Source organism: Canis aureus, unplaced genomic scaffold (genome assembly GCF_053574225.1).
Source record: "Canis aureus isolate CA01 unplaced genomic scaffold, VMU_Caureus_v.1.0 ptg000141l_RagTag, whole genome shotgun sequence".
Taxonomy (NCBI): Eukaryota; Metazoa; Chordata; class Mammalia; order Carnivora; family Canidae; genus Canis; species Canis aureus.
This window is the reverse complement of record NW_027554447.1, coordinates 169,853-187,211: the sequence shown is the minus strand read 5'-3', so window position 1 is coordinate 187,211 and position 17,359 is coordinate 169,853.

Here is a 17,359-nt window from a genome sequence, read left to right as displayed (position 1 = left end):
AACACAATCTTCTTGGGTAGTCCTACCAAAAGGAACAGAAATATATAATTGTATTCCTTTCAACTATATACTAGCTTTTATATGATTATTGCTTTACCAAGTAGGAACATTTTAATCAATTTTTTATTTCCCTATTATTTGTTTCTACCTATTCCTTAGTCAACTTCACAAATATTCTGCACAGTCTTTGATCTTTTAACCTAGTCTAACCACAGTGTCTCCCAGCATGTTATTCACCCTCTTAGATTCTTCATCTCTGATAAAAAGGTGACCTTCAGGGGATCCCTGGGTGGCTCAGTGGTTTGGCGCCTGCCTTTGACCCAGGGCGCGATTCTGGAGTCCCGGGATCGAGTCCCACGTCGGTCTCCTGGCATGGAGCCTGCTTCTCCCTCCTCCTGTGTCTCTGCCTCTCTCTCTCTCTCTATGTCTATCATAAGTAAATAAGTAAAAAATTTTTTTTAAAAAAAAGGTGACCTTCAATTGTGCTATCCAATCATCATTGGATTTTGAGTCATGACTTAGTCTGCCTCTTAAAATCAATGTGTTTTTTTTTCTTTTTCCTGTCCTGTAACAGACTTTTAGTAAAACTTTGGTAAAACTTTCAATAAAATATTTTACAAAACCCAAATCCAGACTGTATGTTACTAGGGAAAAACAAAGCCAAAAAAACCCCAAATAAACAAGGTTAAAAGAGAACCTACCCACTCAGGGATTTGGGGACCATATTGATGGTCAAATCAAATTATTTAAGCCAAGTATATTTTGTCTGGCATAAACTTTAAGAATTGGCCTTTTATTTGATTCTGAATTCTAAATATAATTATATCATGCTCTACTATTCTCTACCTCCAAAATATTACTCAAGTCCATAAATTAGCCATTTCTGAGAATTTATAGCACTGAGTTTAATAATGACAATGTATGTTTAAAAATATATGTCTGTGTTGCTTAATTTAACACACATTTTAAATTATGTACATAATTTTCTTCTACATTCTGGTACTCCCATTCTTATTCCAGTCCAATTTATCTTTCTCGATATTAAAGTCTAGGAATCTGTCCATTAGTTCCTCTCATGCAAAGATTTTATTACTCAACCATATCTGAAGGACTGCTTTCATCAAGATTTCTAGTAATAGGCTCTCCCTGTCCTTATGAAAATAACCTTCAATGTGGAGAGCTACAGTGTGAAGAACATTAATGAGTTCATGACTGGTACTCTTTCCTAGTTATGGTGTGAGTTAGGTGTGAAGACATACTGCCAGGGTGAAGATGGGGGTTCAAAAATGAAATCATTATTACTAAGTGAAAAATAATTGATATTTAATTTGGCAGAACTTCATGCCTGAGGGGCAGTTAATTTTAATGTATTTGGTTCCAACTTTAATGGAAATATTAAGAGAAAAATCTTATGGGAATAAGGTTAAAATCAATAAGTGTTAGGAAAACCTTAGAACACATTAGAAACAAACTCATTGCTATAATCATAAAATCTCAGATGTTTCTCCTGTTTTCTCTTTTAGGCTCAAAAAGAGGCTAAAATTTGAATTAAGGGCTTAGAAGATTTTTTTCTCGTCTTTGTAAAATTGAGTAGATAAAAGGACATGGAGAGAAACAGGACTGTTTGACAATCCTTCTCCTATGATACCACCCCAAACATAAAAAGATCTAAATGGTAGCTCACCAAATAATGTCTGCATAAAAAGAATAAAAACAAGTCTGCATAAACACTTTAGGAATTTTAATTATACTTTTTGTTTGCTGCATATTTTTTCCTTTGTTCAGGGACTTGCAATGGGAAAGGAAGCTGTGCCCCAAGAAAATTCCCAGAATGCACCATGATTTGTGCTGCATTTGAAGCCTCTGCTTATTAAGGACACCTATGAGTTTCTTCTTTGTTTTTTAAGAGGACAGAACCCAGTAATAACTCAAATGCTCAGACCTCTCCCCAGACATCATTTTTCTAACAGTCCAAGAGGAGCTGATTCAAGGTCAGAGGTCATAGGCTGTGCTCCCATTTGCCAGCTGGCAGTAAGCTCCAAGGACAGAGGGTGCAAGAAGCGTGACGATTCCTGAAGATGCTCATTCACAAAGCACTGAGAATATCCCCACGGATACCTCAGAAATACTCATTTTATGTCAGTTTGGTGGGTTGGAGAAAAGGGGGTCAATTTTCTGGGATAGCTTTGCAGAGCTTCACATCTCTGATCTCATCTCACTGAAGCTGACTTTATTTTACAATAACACAATAAAGTCTAAGAGAGGATAAAAAGTTTCTATTATAAACATTATCTGCCCTGTGACTCAGAACAGAGCTATACTGACTAAAAGGCAAATATCTGGAAACCTCAGTTGAGAGAAACAGTGGCTAGTATGAACATTCTATCTAGAATGACAAGAAAATTTCCAGACAGAGGGAAATCAGGATATTGAAATGTTGATCTACAGTAATTTGGGGTGAGTTCTTTCCTCAAACTTATTCTTGAGTTTTTGTGCACTGGTCCCATACCACATTCAGAATTTGACTGTTTTTTTCTTTTCCTAAATGGCTAAACTGAGATGCTGTGTGTAAGAAATGGAAATTGACAAGATATGACCGAAGCATTGGAAATCAATCCAAACTAAATGTGCTTCTTAACTATAAGTGAACAGTTGAAAACAATCCTCTTTTATAGCCATGGAGATAAATACTCTGTTTTTATTAGGAAAAAATTGCTTTGGACTGAATAAAGTCATTTGATTAACAAGTCAAAGCAGATGGTTTATTGATGTTTCAGAAAGGAGTTTACAAGGTCTAGTGAAAAAAGAGACCTAGCTCTGAATTAACAAATTACCCTGGTATATAGGACATTGACAGTTCACTGTTAATAGATTTATGGGCTACTGCTGGGTGTTTCATCCCTATTTGGTTTATTATGATAAAATATTGGGGCATGGGTAACCTATAGCCTTATTGCAATATACCATATTGACCTTTGAACTTTAGGACCTGACAGCAAAACTATGTATTAGATTTTTAATTTGTCTTAATCTAACAGGATCAACATCAGTGTTGTGTGGTTTATTTTGAAGAGGCCATTCAGTGTAATTAACACATGGCATACTGGCTTGGGATTTGCTAGAACTCAATAAATTAGCTCTCAGAGGTTATAAGAGTCACATGTTAAGATCCAGAAGTCACTGGTGAAATGGCATGTGGTTTGAGTAAAGAAAGTATCTGTAAGGAATCTCACTCTTCAACTTGGAAATATTTTTTGTCTCTCTGGAAATTTCAGAATCTTTGTATTTGACAGTGCATCTTCTGACTTCAATAAATTTTTTATTTCTGGAAGTTCTTCTTTTTATTTTCAATCTGCCTGGATATCTGTCTGTTCTCTTTTCCATTTCTTTTGTATCTTTAAATGTTTAGAACAGTTATTTTATAGTCTTTATTTGAGAATGCTATTATTGAGAATTCTTGGGCGTCAACACTGCTAGTTTGTGTCCTAAATTTGGGTTACTGAGTTCATTTTTTTTTTAATTTTTATTTTATTTTATTTTATGATAGGCACACAGTGAGAGAGAGAGAGAGAGAGGCAGAGACACAGGCAGAGGGAGAAGCAGGCTCCATGCACTGGGAACCCGACGTGGGATTCGATCCCGGGTCTCCAGGATCGCGCCCTGGGCCAAAGGCAGGCACTAAACCGCTGCGCCACCCAGGGATCCCTACTGAGTTCATTTTTAAGTGAGGTTATATTTGTGGGAATCCTTGAATGAAGTTATGTATCCCCAAAATTGTTGCTTTCATTTCTTATAGATGCTGTCTGGATCTTTCCAGCCCACGGTGATTATTATTATTATCATTATTATTATTTTTTAGCCCAGGTTGGTTTTTATGTCTGTTTCTGAGTTTAGGAATTCCTGAACCACGTAGACAAGGTAAATCTGACCCCAAACAGGAATGGGGGCAGGCCTCGGGCCGTGGATACACAAAGGAAACTAGATATTTCATTTCTCTGTCTCTCTATTAACCCCCACCCCCTTAATCCAGAGCCCAGGGCTAGAGAGACAAGTTTTCTTGAGTTCTTACTGTCCCATTGGGAAGATTTTTTTTTTTTTTTTTTTTAGTTCTGCCCTTTTACTTGGGACGTAGTCTTTGGAGGACTTTGAATTTCAGCTACAATTGTGTGCCTTTCACAGCTCCAAGTCCAACATGGTAGGTTAAAACCACAGACCCTTGGATACTGAGACCAGCAAATTCCTACAGGCAGCTGCAGCTATTAACTCACACTCAATTTCTTTATCATCTTAATTTTAGGCTACTGGGAAATAATTTTCCTTTCTTGTTTTTTTCTCTGTTACCTCAGTTATACATTCAAAAATATTTTTAAAATAGCTTATGCTGAAATATTTGATAGCAATTTTCAGGTTGACAAATTCACCAAACTGTTAGGACTGAGTAGTCAGAACTCATTTTAGAAATGCTCCTTTTCACACAAATGAATTAAGTAGATGCAGGAAGGAATCTAAGGCTTAAAATTTATCCTATCAACATAATACATTTCATGAATGACCTGATTTATTGCATTAGCCTATATATTTCATCATTGCTTGTTTCTTCTATTTGGTCTGTTTTCTATATTCTGGATGTAGGGTTCAATATTTTGGGACAGCACATGGAATGACACATGAATAGCTCTTTAGAAAACTACCATGTTTGAAATACAGGGACTGCTTTAACTGGCTAGTTTTATTTAAATTATCATTAAACTTTCATGATATAATAAACATTTAGCCTGACATGGTTATTTTCAAAGGGATTTTACATGGATCATTCCAAAAACTGGAAACCATTGTATTGAATAAGCTCACAAATACCTTCCAGAAATCTGCAGGCCTTAAAACATTTCTGCTTTTTCAGAGAAGCAATCACCAACCATTGAATACAACTAATGCTTCACTCTTCTGTGGTTCCTACATTCCCTGCTGCCATCATATTGGATGCAACACGCTTCAGCCTAATGTGTATTGACACTACAGATTAACTAAAATACAATGAAAAAGAACTGGTAAAAGTCTGAAAGTTATAATTTTGATAGGTATCTATACTCCTTCCAGATAAAAGGAAGGTTAAAATGGGGATGAGGAATAAGTCAACAATAAAAAAAGAAAAATATTGATGAAATAATACTGTAGGTTTTCTCCAAAGAAGTCATGGACATCTTCCAGAAATTAGGTTAATCTTATAGCATGTTATTTAATATAAAATATTTAAATTACTTTTCTTACTCTGTGTTTTTGGAATAATACTTATTACAAATAAGAGAGTGGAATCACTTAGTGATTAAGTAATTCAAGGGCTCTATAAAAACTATTTTTGAGGTATAGGCAATAAAATCATTGTTGCTTGGTTCACATGGAGAATGGTGATTGCATCAATGACATTTTTCTCATCTCTTCATTCAATCTTAAAACTTTCCTTTGAGCATTCCATGGATAGAGGAAAGGATCCATTTAACAAAAATATTATTTTAAATTTTAGTTTTGTAAAGATAGGAGCAAGATTATTGAACTGAATGGAAACAGTGGTACATAGATATTTCTATCCTTGCCCATTTAATTATACCAAAGGACTTTTACTTAGTAACTCAACTTGCTATTTGGATTTGGGGTTCTTATTTAATTTTGACACTCAGACTCATTATCTGAAGATTTCTGTTTATGGTTCAGAGTCTCTCCTTCAAAAACACATGCACACACGCACACACACACACACTCTGCATACTTTATACTGAAGCTAACATTCAATTCCACCATTCCGTAAACTTATTATTTTCTGCTCTGCTCAAAAAAAAAAAAAAAAAAAAAAAAAAAAAAAAAAAAGATTAAGACTAAAAGAAGGGCCATTTAAAGAAGATGTCTAAGATATTTTAACACATTATTCTGAAGCTAGAGGAAGCAATGGAACAGAAGAGTAGTTCTGCCTCTTAAAAGTTATACACTATTAACTCTGATACAAGAAGAAAAAGTTCTAGATTTTGATAAATTATGTAAAAGAATATGAATTAGATGGCATTTTCCATAGGAATTTAAGAGAAAAAGGCAGAGTTATTCTGAATTGATGAAAGGGAAAATATCTGAAATCAGAGAATATGCCTTTATTTGCACCAAATTTTAGTTTTGCAGTGGTGCCAAATGATATCTGCATCCGAGGACAGCATGGTGATGAACAGAACATGAAAGCATCTTTTACTGTGTCTGCCACTTTTCTTTATTGAGTACTGGACAGATAGATACAAAAATTCTTATGATTTGTTCTGCTGCCCCTTTTCTGCTTACTTTACTGTAATAGGATCTGCAGAAATAATTTGAAAGGCTGTAAGATAATTTAGTGTTTAAGCCTTCTTTCCTCCACCCCCTTTACACTTTCCATAAGCACTAAGTACCCTTGAAGTGAACTAATCCTGCTGTAAAATATTACTTCTGGTCTTATTCTTATCTATCAACTGCCCTCAGTTTTAATTACATGGCTTCAGATTAACTGTGGTTGAAATTACTATTCTTTTTTTTTTCCTTCTCTTTGGACTTCACTTTCAATAATTTATTTTTCTAAAAGCTATTTTCTTTCTATCTCTTCACCATGCCCTGCCTCCCTTTTCTCTCTTTGTCTATAAGAAGTGTATTGTGTAAAAAAAAACAATTCTAGAAACTCAATTTTCATTCTCTCAAAATTTTATTAAAGAATTTTTACTCTTTAGAAAAATAAACTCCAATTATCAATATACCTTTAAATGTCTGAGTAAATATGCTTTTTGTGTAGATGGAAACTCTTATTCTATACTTGAAAACTAAAGACCTGGAAGTGAACCTATATACTGAGAATAATATATTTTTATTACCTTGGGTGATATAGCCCACCCAAGGTAAACCATAGGCTAAGAGGATACTTGAACATCTAGGAAGCTGGACATATTTCTGGGGTGACTCTGGAGCACAATTTGCTGTGGTTCAAAGACAGACTCTTACTGACAATGTGATAACAAGTCTATACAGTTAGCTTTAAACAATGGAGAGATCAAAACATAAGTATTTTTGCTTTAGGGAAACCACCTCTAATGAGATCATAGGTATATTTCAGTAAAGTAGTAAAGCATTTTGAATTTTATCTTTTAGATCTTAACTGATTTTCATGGCTAGGTTTTTATCCATCCCTTTCTCCCTTTAAGAAATCTTTAAGAGTTGAGATGTGCTTATTGAGGGATATACAAGGGGCCTCCAAGCAAAAGCAACCCAGTTTTAAAGCAAGAGTTCTGATAAAAAGTCATAGGCATAAATTGTTAGCCTAAGCAATGCATTGAATAATTTTATTTAATTAACCAAGACCACCAAGTAGCTCTGGGATGAACCCATAATGCTATTCCAATTTCTGTCACTCCCAAATTAACATAAATTCCCTTTTATAAGGTGCCTATGATGTGTCTTTCATTTTGAGTTTTTAACCTATAAAGATAAATGAAACCATTTTTAAAGGTGGGAAAATACTTGGGAGTTTGTAATCACAAACAACTCAAGTTTATGATGTAAAGGAGGGTTACAGTTAAGCTAGACACCGTGGAATGTTATTTTTTTAAAGATTTTATTTATTTATTCTTAAGAGACACAGAGAGAGAGGCAGAGACATAGGCAGAGAGAGAAGCAGGGTCCATGCAGGGAGCCTGATGTGGGACTTGATCCCAGGACTCTAAGATCATACCCTGGGCTGAAGGCAGGCACTTAACTGCTAAGCCACCCAGGCATCTCTATGAATGTTATATTTTTGGGAAAAAAACAATTAAAATGAAAAATATTATGAATGAAATAAAATAAATGGGGTGCCTAGGTGGCACAGTCCATTAGGTAAGGGTCCATTTCTTGGTTTTGGCTCAGGTTGTGGTCTCAGAGTCATAGGATCATGGGATTGAGCCCTGCATGGGGCTCTATGCTCAGCACAGAGTCTGCTTCAGATTCTCTCTCCCTCTCCCTCTGCCCCATCTACTTTTTTTTTTAATTTATTTTTTATTGGTGTTCAATTTACTAACATACAGAATAACCCCCAGTGCCCGTCACCCATTCACTCCCACCCCCCTCCCTCCTCCCCTTCTACCACCCCTAGTTCGTTTCCCAGAGTTAGCAGTCTTTACGTTCTGTCTCCCTTTCTGATATTTCCCACACATTTCTTCTCTCTTCCCTTATATTCCCTTTCACTATTATTTATATTCCCCAAATGAATGAGAACATATAATGTTTGTCCCTCTCCGACTGACTTACTTCACTCAGCATAATACCCTCCAGTTCCATCCACATTGAAGCAAATGGTGGGTATTTGTCATTTCTAATAGCTGAGTAATATTCCATTGTATACGTAAACCACATCTTCTTTATCCATTCATCTTTCGATGGACACCAAGGCTCCTTCCACAGTTTGGCTATCGTGGCCATTGCTGCTAGAAACATCGGGGTGCAGGTGTCCAGGCGTTTCATTGCATTTGTATCTTTGGGGTAAATCCCCAACAGTGCAATTGCTGGGTCGTAGGGCAGATATATTTTTAACTGTTTGAGGAACCTCCACACAGTTTTCCAGAGTGGCTGCACCAGTTCACATTCCCACCAACAGTGTATGAGGGTTCCCTTTTCTCCGCATCCTCTCCAACATTTGTTGTTTCCTGCCTTGTTAATTTTCCCCATTCTCACTGGTGTGAGGTGGTATCTCATTGTAGTTTTGATTTGTATTTCCCTGATGGCAAGTGATGCAGAGCATTTTCTCATATGCATGTTGGCCATGTCTATGTCTTCCTCTGTGAGATTTCTGTTCATGTCTTTTGCCCATTTCATGATTGGATTGTTTGTTTCTTTGCTGTTGAGTTTAATAAGTTCTTTATAGATCTTGGAAACTAGCCCTTTATCTGATATGTCATTTGCAAATATCTTCTCCCATTCTGTAGGTTGTCTTTGAGTTTTGTTGACTGTATCATTTGCTGTGCAAAAGCTTCTTATCTTGATGAAGTCCCAATAGTTCATTTTTGCTTTTGTTTCTTTTGCCTTCGTGGATGTATCTTGCAAGAAGTTACTATGGCCGAGTTCAAAAAGGGTGTTGCCTGTGTTCTTCTCTAGGATTTTGATGGAATCTTGTCTCACATTTAGATCTTTCATCCATTTTGAGTTTATCTTTGTGTATGGTGAAAGAGAGTGCTCTAGTTTCATTCTTCTGCATGTGGATGTCCAATTTTCCCAGCACCATTTATTGAAGAGACTGTCTTTCTTCCAATGGATAGTCTTTCCTCTTTTATCGAATATTAGTTGCCCATAAAGTTCAGGGTCCACTTCTGGATTCTCTATTCTGTTCCACTGATCTATGTGTCTGTTTTTGTGCCAGTACCACACTGTCTTGATGACCACAGCTTTGTAGTACAACCTGAAATCTGGCATTGTGATGCCCCCAGATATGGTTTTCTTTTTTAAAATTCCCCTGGCTATTCGGGGTCTTTTCTGATTCCACACAAATCTTAAAATAATTTGTTCTAACTCTCTGAAGAAAGTCCATGGTATTTTGATAGGGATTGCATTAAACGTGTATATTGCCCTGGGTAACATTGACATTTTCACAATATTAATTCTGCCAATCCATGAGCATGGAATATTTTTCCATCTCTTTGTGTCTTCCTCAATTTCTTTCAGAAGTGTTCTATAGTTTTGAGGATATAGATCCTTTACATCTTTGGTTAGGTTTATTCCTAGGTATCTTATGCTTTTGGGTGCAATTGTAAATGGGATTGACTCCTTAATTTCTCTTTCTTCAGTCTCATTGTTAGTGTATAGAAATGCCACTGACTTCTGGGCATTGATTTTGTAACCTGCCACGCTACCGAATTGCTGTATGAGTTCTAGCAATCTTGGGGTGGAGACTTTTGGGTTTTCTATGTAGAGTATCATGTCATCAGCGAAGAGGGAGAGTTTGACTTCTTCTTTGCCAATCTGAATGCCTTTAATGTCTTTTTGTTGTCTGATTGCTGAGGCTAGGACTTCCAGTACTATGTTGAACAGCAGTGGTGAGAGTGGACATCCCTGTCTTGTTCCTGATCTTAGGGGAAAGGCTCCCAGTGCTTCCCCATTGAGAATTATATTTGCTGTGGGCTTTTCATAGATGGCTTTTAAGATGTCGAGGAATGTTCCCTCGATCCCTACACTCTGAAGAGTTTTGATCAGGAATGGATGCTGTATTTTGTCAAATGCTTTCTCTGCATCCAATGAGAGGATCATATGGTTCTTGGTTTTTCTCTTGCTGATATGATGAATCACATTGATTGTTTTACGGGTGTTGAACCAGCCTTGTGTCCCAGGGATAAATCCTACTTGGTCATGGTGAATAATTTTCTTAATGTACTGTTGGATCCTATTGGCCAGTATCTTGTTGAGAATTTTTGCATCCATGTTCATCAGGGATATTGGTCTGTAATTCTCCTTTTTGGTGGGGTCTTTGTCTGGTTTTGGAATTAAGGTGATGCTGGCCTCATAGAACGAATTTGGAAGTACTCCATCTCTTTCTATCTTTCCAAACAGCTTTAGGAGAATAGGTATGATTTCTTCTTTAAACGTTTGATAAAATTCCCCTGGGAAGCCATCTGGCCCTGGACTCTTGTGTCTTGGGAGGTTTTTGATGACTGCTTCAATTTCCTCCCTGGTTATTGGCCTGTTCAGGTTTTCTATTTCTTCCTGTTCCAGTTTTGGTAGTTTGTGGCTTTCCAGGAATGCGTCCATTTCTTCCAGATTGCCTAATTTATTGGCGTATAGCTGTTCATAATATGTTTTTAAAATCGTTTGTATTTCCTTGGTGTTGGTAGTGATCTCTCCTTTCTCATTCATGATTTTTTTTTAGTCTTCTCTCTCTTCTTTTTAATAAGGCTGGCTAATGGTTTATCTATCTTATTAATTCTTTCAAAGAACCAACTCCTGGTTCTGTTGATCTGTTCCACAGTTCTTCTGATCTCGATTTCGTTGAGTTCTGCTCGAATCTTTATTAACTCCCTTCTTCTCTTGGGTGTAGGATCTATTTGCTGTTTTTTCTCTCGCTCCTTTATGTGTAAGGTTAGCTTTTGTATTTGAGTTCTTTCCTGTTTTTGAATGGATGCTTGTATTGCGATGTATTTCCCCCTTAGGACTGCTTTTGCTGCATCCCAAAGATTTTGAACGGTTGTATCTTCATTCTCATTAGTTTCCATGAATCTTTTTAATTCTTCCTTAATTTCCTGGTTGACCCTTTTATCTTTTAGCAGGATGGTCCTTAACCTCCACCTCCTTAAGGTGTTTGAGGTCCTTCCAAACTTCTTGTTGTGATTTAGTTCTAATTTCAAGGCATTATGGTCTGAGAATATGCAGGGAACAATCCCAATCTTTTGGTACCGGTTCAGACCCGATTTGTGACCCAATATGTGGTCTATTCTGGAGAAAGTTCCATGTGCGCTTGAGAAGAATGTGTATTCAGTTGAGTTTGGATGTAAAGTTCTGTAGATATCTGTGAAATCCATCTGGTCCAGTGTCTCATTTAAAGCTCTCGTTTCTTTGGAGATGTTGTGCTTAGAAGACCTATCGAGTATAGAAAGAGCTAGATTGAAGTCACCTAGTATAAGTGTACTATTATCTAAGTATTTCTTCACTTTGGTTAATAATTGATTGATATATTTGGCAGCTCCCACATTCGGGGCATATATATTGAGGATTGTTAAGTCCTCTTGTTGAATAGATCCTTTAAGTATGATATAGTGTCCCTCTTCATCTCTCACTACAGTCTTTGGGGTAAATTTTAGTTTATCTGATATAAGGATGGCTACCCCTGCTTTCTTTTGAGGACCATTCGAATGGTAAATGGTTCTCCAACCTTTTATTTTCAGGCTGTAGGTGTCCTTCTGTCTAAAATGAGTCCCTTGTAGACAGCAAATAGATGGGTCCTGCTTTTTTATCCAGTCTGAAACCCTGCGCCTTTTGATGGGGTCATTAAGCCCGTTCACATTCAGAGTTACTATTGAGAGATATGAGTTTAGTGTCATCATGATATCTATTCAGTCCTTGTTTTTGTGGACTGTTCCACTGAACTTCTTCTTAAAGGGGAATTTTAAGAGTCCCCCTTAAAATTTCTTGCAGAGCTGGTTTGGAGGTCACATATTCTTTTAGTTGCTGCCTGTCTTGGAAGCTCTTTATCTCTCCTTCCATTTTGAATGAGAGCCTTGCTGGATAAAGTATTCTTGGTTGCATGTTCTTTTCATTTAGGACCCTGAATATATCCTGCCAGCCCTTTCTGGCCTGCCAGGTCTCTGTGGAGAGGTCTGCTGTTACCCTAATACTCCTCCCCATAAAAGTCAGGGATTTCTTGTCTCTTGCTGCTTTAAGGATCTTCTCTTTATCTTTGGAATTTGCAAGCTTCACTATTAAATGTCGAGGTGTTGAACGGTTTTTATTGATTTTAGGGGGGGATCTCTCTATTTCCTGGATCTGAATGCCTGTTTCCCTTCCCAGATTAGGAAAGTTTTCAGCTAGAATTTGTTCAAATACGTATTCTGGCCCTCTGTCCCTTTCGGCACCCTCGGGAACCCCAATTAAACGTAGGTTTTTCTTTCTCAGGCTGTCGTTTATTTCCCTTAATCTATCTTCATGGTCTTTTAATTGTTTGTCTCTTTTTTCCTCAGTTTCCCTCTTTGCTATCAACTTGTCTTCTATGTCACTCACTCGTTCTTCCACCTCGTTAACCCTCATCGTTAGGACTTCTAGTTTGGATTTCTAGCATCTCATTCAATTGATTTTTATTTCTGCCTGATTAGCTCTAAATTCTGCAGTCATGAAGTCTCTTGAGTCCTTTATGTTTTTTTCTAGAGCCACCAGTAGCTGTATAATAGTGCTTCTGAATTGGCTTTCTGACATTGAATTGTAATCCAGATTTTGTAACTCTGTGGGAGAGAGGACTGTTTCTGATTCTTTCTTTTGAGGTGAGGTTTTCCTTCTAGTCATTTTGCTCAGTGCAGAGTGGCCAAAAGCAAGTTGTATTGGGAAAAAGAGAAAAAGAGAGGAGAGAAAGAAGGAAAGAAAAGAGAAAGAGAAAAAAAAGGGAAGAAAAAAAACGAAAAAAAAAAAAAAAAGAAGAAAAAGAAAGAAAAAGAAAGGAGAAAAAAAGGGGGTGGGGAAGGAAACAAATCAAAAAGCAAAACAAAAAAAAAAAAAAAAAAAAAAAAGAACCACGGGGGAGTATCTTCTGATTCTGTGTACTTTAAGTCCCTTGGCTTCTCCTGGAAGTTGTCAGTCTAGCTGGTGTTCTGGGGGAGGGGCCTGTTGTGCTGATTTTCAGGTGTTAGCAGTCGGGGGAGCTGCTGTGCCCCTGCCTGGTGCAGGGCTCAGTGGGGGTTGTTTACCCCATGAGGCCGCAGGAGGAACAGCCCCAGTGGCGGGGCCAGCTCTGGAAACCTGGATTCAGCTCCGGCAGGAACTCCGTCTGCAGGGCCTGGAGGCTCCGGGGCGGGGCCGCTGATCTGCTCAGCTGGGGCAGGAGCGTCCTTGCTGTCCTGGGCCCTCCCGGCCTCTGCCTGTCCCGGGGGAGGCCGGATCCTGGGCCGTGTCCCGGCGCCCTGTGCTCTGGAGCCTGCGCTGTTGGATTCGCACTCCCGGGCCGCGCAGCCCCCTCCGCGGAGCTGCCGCCCGAGCCCCTCCGAGCTGCTCCTGGAACCGCACAGGCGTCTCTGCATGGAGCCTCTTCCTCTGCCCGAGCCCCTCCGAGCTGCTCCGGGTCCCGCCGTGCGCGCTGCAGCCCTTAGGGAGCTCGGCGCACTCTCCTGGGCGCGCAGTTGCTGTTACTGTCCCAGGGAACCCGAGGGCATCCTCGCCCTCCTGGGTCCTGCTCCACCTCCCCGCAAGCCCCTCTCCGCCCGGGAAGGTTGGTGCAGCTCCTGCGTCTCCGGGACGGGGCTCTCCTGTCCTGGGGACACTCGCCCCGGCCTCAGCCCGGCTCCTCGCGGGGCCCCTCCCCCTTGGAGGCCTTTGTTTCTTTATTTCTTTTTCCCCGTCTTCCTACCTTGATAGATGCGCGAACTCTTCTCACTGTAGCATTCCAGCTGGTCTCTCTTTAAATCTCAGGCCGAATTGATAGATTTTCAGGATAATTTGAAGGTTTTCTAGGTAATTTGGTGGAGACAGGTGATTTGGAGACCCTACTCTTCCGCCATCTTGCTCCTCCCCCCTCTGCCCCATCTACTGATGTTCTCGCCCTCTCACTAAATTTAAAATTTTTAAAAAGAAATGAATAATCGAGAAATGAATAAAAGAACTATATAGCAAATATTTTTAAAATGGAAGAATGATATGATATAGTATGCTAATCATCAAGGAAGTCAAAGGAGACAAAAAAAGCAAAATGAAATAATGTCCGATTGAGGAATTAATGGAAATCAGAAAGAATTAAAAACAGACTCAGATGGAAGTGGGACAGGACCGTGACAAAGCACAACAAATGAGAATTTGCAGGAATGTTAAATAGCTCTTTTGCTTAACTTTCTGTGAGAAAGGCCAATAATAAGAAAAATAAGAACATTATACAAGATGCCAGTAAGGGAATCCAATAGTAGAAAAATCTATGAGTCTAAAGGGCTAATATGGAGATTGGAAAAAACAATCTTGTAAATTAAATTGACCGACTGACTGATTGAGAGTCATGACTGATTGAGAGAGTGTGTGTGTGCAGGAGCCTGGATGGGGGAGAGGCAGAGGGAGAGTGAGACAGAGAATCCTAAGCAGACTCCAAGCCCAGCATGGAGCCGCACATGGGGCTTGATCTCATGACCCTGAGATCATGATCTGAGCCAAAAGCAAGAGTTGGATGCTTAATGGACTGAGCCAGCCAGGCACCTCTGTAAAGTATATTTAAATCTAAAGATTTAGGGGTATCTGGCTGGCCCCATTGGAAAAGCATAGGACTCTTGATCTCAGGGTTGTGAGTTTGAGCCACGTCAGGGGCACAGTTTACTTAGTAAAAAAAATAAGTAAATCTACAGATTTGTATGAACTAGTCTTAAAAATGAATAACTATGGAGCATCTGTAACTGATCTTGGAGTCAAGTTAATTCCATTATCAAAGGACAAACTAACAAAGAGATGCTACTTCCACATTCTCAAGAAATGAGAATTTGAAACCTTGTGTTAATATAGCCTGGGCACTGGTTCCATGAAACTATAAACTCACTGCTAATTCATATATAAGGAGCTAAAAGAAAGATGACAGATTACCAGCAACCCTAATTTTTCCTAAGTAACTCATATCAAATAAACCACACCAGCTTTTCATAAAACTTAAGATTTACTTCATAATGATAATTTAGAATGGAGAGACCAAGAATATTTGGTATCTCCCCAGGCAAGAGAAACAAAAGCGAAAATAAACAACTGGGACTATATCAAAACAAAAAGCTTCTGCACAGCAAAAGAAACTATCAACAAAACAAAAGGCAAAGTACTGAACTACTGAATGGGAGAAAACATTTGCAAATCATATATCCAATGGGGAGTTATTATCTAAAATATATAAAGAAAAAATATAGAAAGAACTCATATAACCCAACAACAAAACAATCCGATTAAAAAAAGGGGAGAATGGTGGCACAGTGGTTTAGCACCTGCAGCTCAGGGTGTGATCCTGGAGACCCGGGATCAAGTCCCACGTCGGGCTTCCTGCATGGAGCCTGCTTCTCCCTCAGTCTCTCTCTCTCTCTGAATAAATAAATGAAAAAAAAAATGGGGAGAAGACCTGAACAGATACTTTTCCAAAGAAGACATACAGATGGCAGAGACATGAAAAAGATGCTCAATGTCATTACTCATCAGAGAAATGCAAATCAAAACCACAATAAGATATCACTTTACACCTGTCATAATGGGTAGAATCAAAAAGATAAGAAATAGCAAGTGTTGATGAGGATGTAGAAAAAGGAACCCTCTTTACTGCTGGTGGTAATGTAAATTGGGCAACCACTGTGGAAAACAGCATAATGTTTCTCAAAAAATTAAAAAATATTAATACCATATGATCCAGTAACTCCACTACTGGGTATTTACCCAAAGAAAACAAAAACACTAACTTGAAAAGATATATGAACCCGTATGTTTATTGCAGCATCATTTGCAATAGTCATGACATGGAAACAATCCAAATATCCATTGACAGATGAATGGGTAAAGAATATATGGTATAGGGGCACCTGGGTGGCTCAGTGGTTGAATGTCAGCCTTTGGCTCAGGTTGCGATCCTGGGATCCTTGGATCGAGCCCCTCATTGGGCTTCCCGCAGGGAGCCTGCTTCTCCCTCTGCCCATGTCTCTGCCTCTCTTTGTGTCTCTCATGAATAAATAAAATCTTTAAAAAAAAAAAAAGAATATGTGGTATATATACACAATGGAATATTACTCAGCATAGAAAAGAATGAGATCTTGTCATTTGCGACAATAAGGATGGATTTAGAGGGTATTGTGCTAAATGAAATAAGTTAGGCAGAGAAAGGCAGATACCATATAATTTTGCTTTTATGTGGAATCTAAGAAATAAAACAAATTAACAACAAACCCATAAATACAGAGAACAAACTGGTGGTTGCTAGAGGGCAAAGGGTTGGCAGATAGGCAAGAGAGGTGAGGGGACCAAGAGACACAAACTTCAATTATAAAATAAGTCGTGGGGATGAACAATATAGCATAGAGACTACAGTCAATAATATCTTAAGAACTTTTTTAAAAAAGATTTTATCCATTCATTCATGAAAGTCACAGAGGCAGAGACATAGGCAGAAGGAGACACAGGATCCCTGGGGGGGAACCCAATGCAGGACTCGATCCCAGGACCTCGCGATCACGACCCAAGCCAAAAACCGATAGATGCTCAACCACTGAGCCACCTAGGTGCCCCTTATTTTAAGAACTTTTTCAATAGCTGATTAAAAAGAACAAATATTTCTAGTAAAAAAAAAAGAACTTTTTATGATGACAGGTGGTAACTACACTTATTTTAGTGAGCATTTTTTAATATACAGAAGTTTTACATTATTATGTTGTACACTTGAGACTGATATAATATTGTATATCAACTGTTTCAATTTTTTAAAAGAATATTTGGATATTATCAGGCATTTTTCAATACCAAATTATCATTTCTAAAAATTTATGACACTGAATAAACTCCAAGAAAATAAATTATGGTATGGTTTCTATATGAGTCTATAAAGGTGACACTGAAGTCTATTTCATTTTGATTACATATTGCTGATTACCTGCAGTTGCAACGAATTCAGTGCAAAAGACAGTGAATGTAAAGTTCATCATAC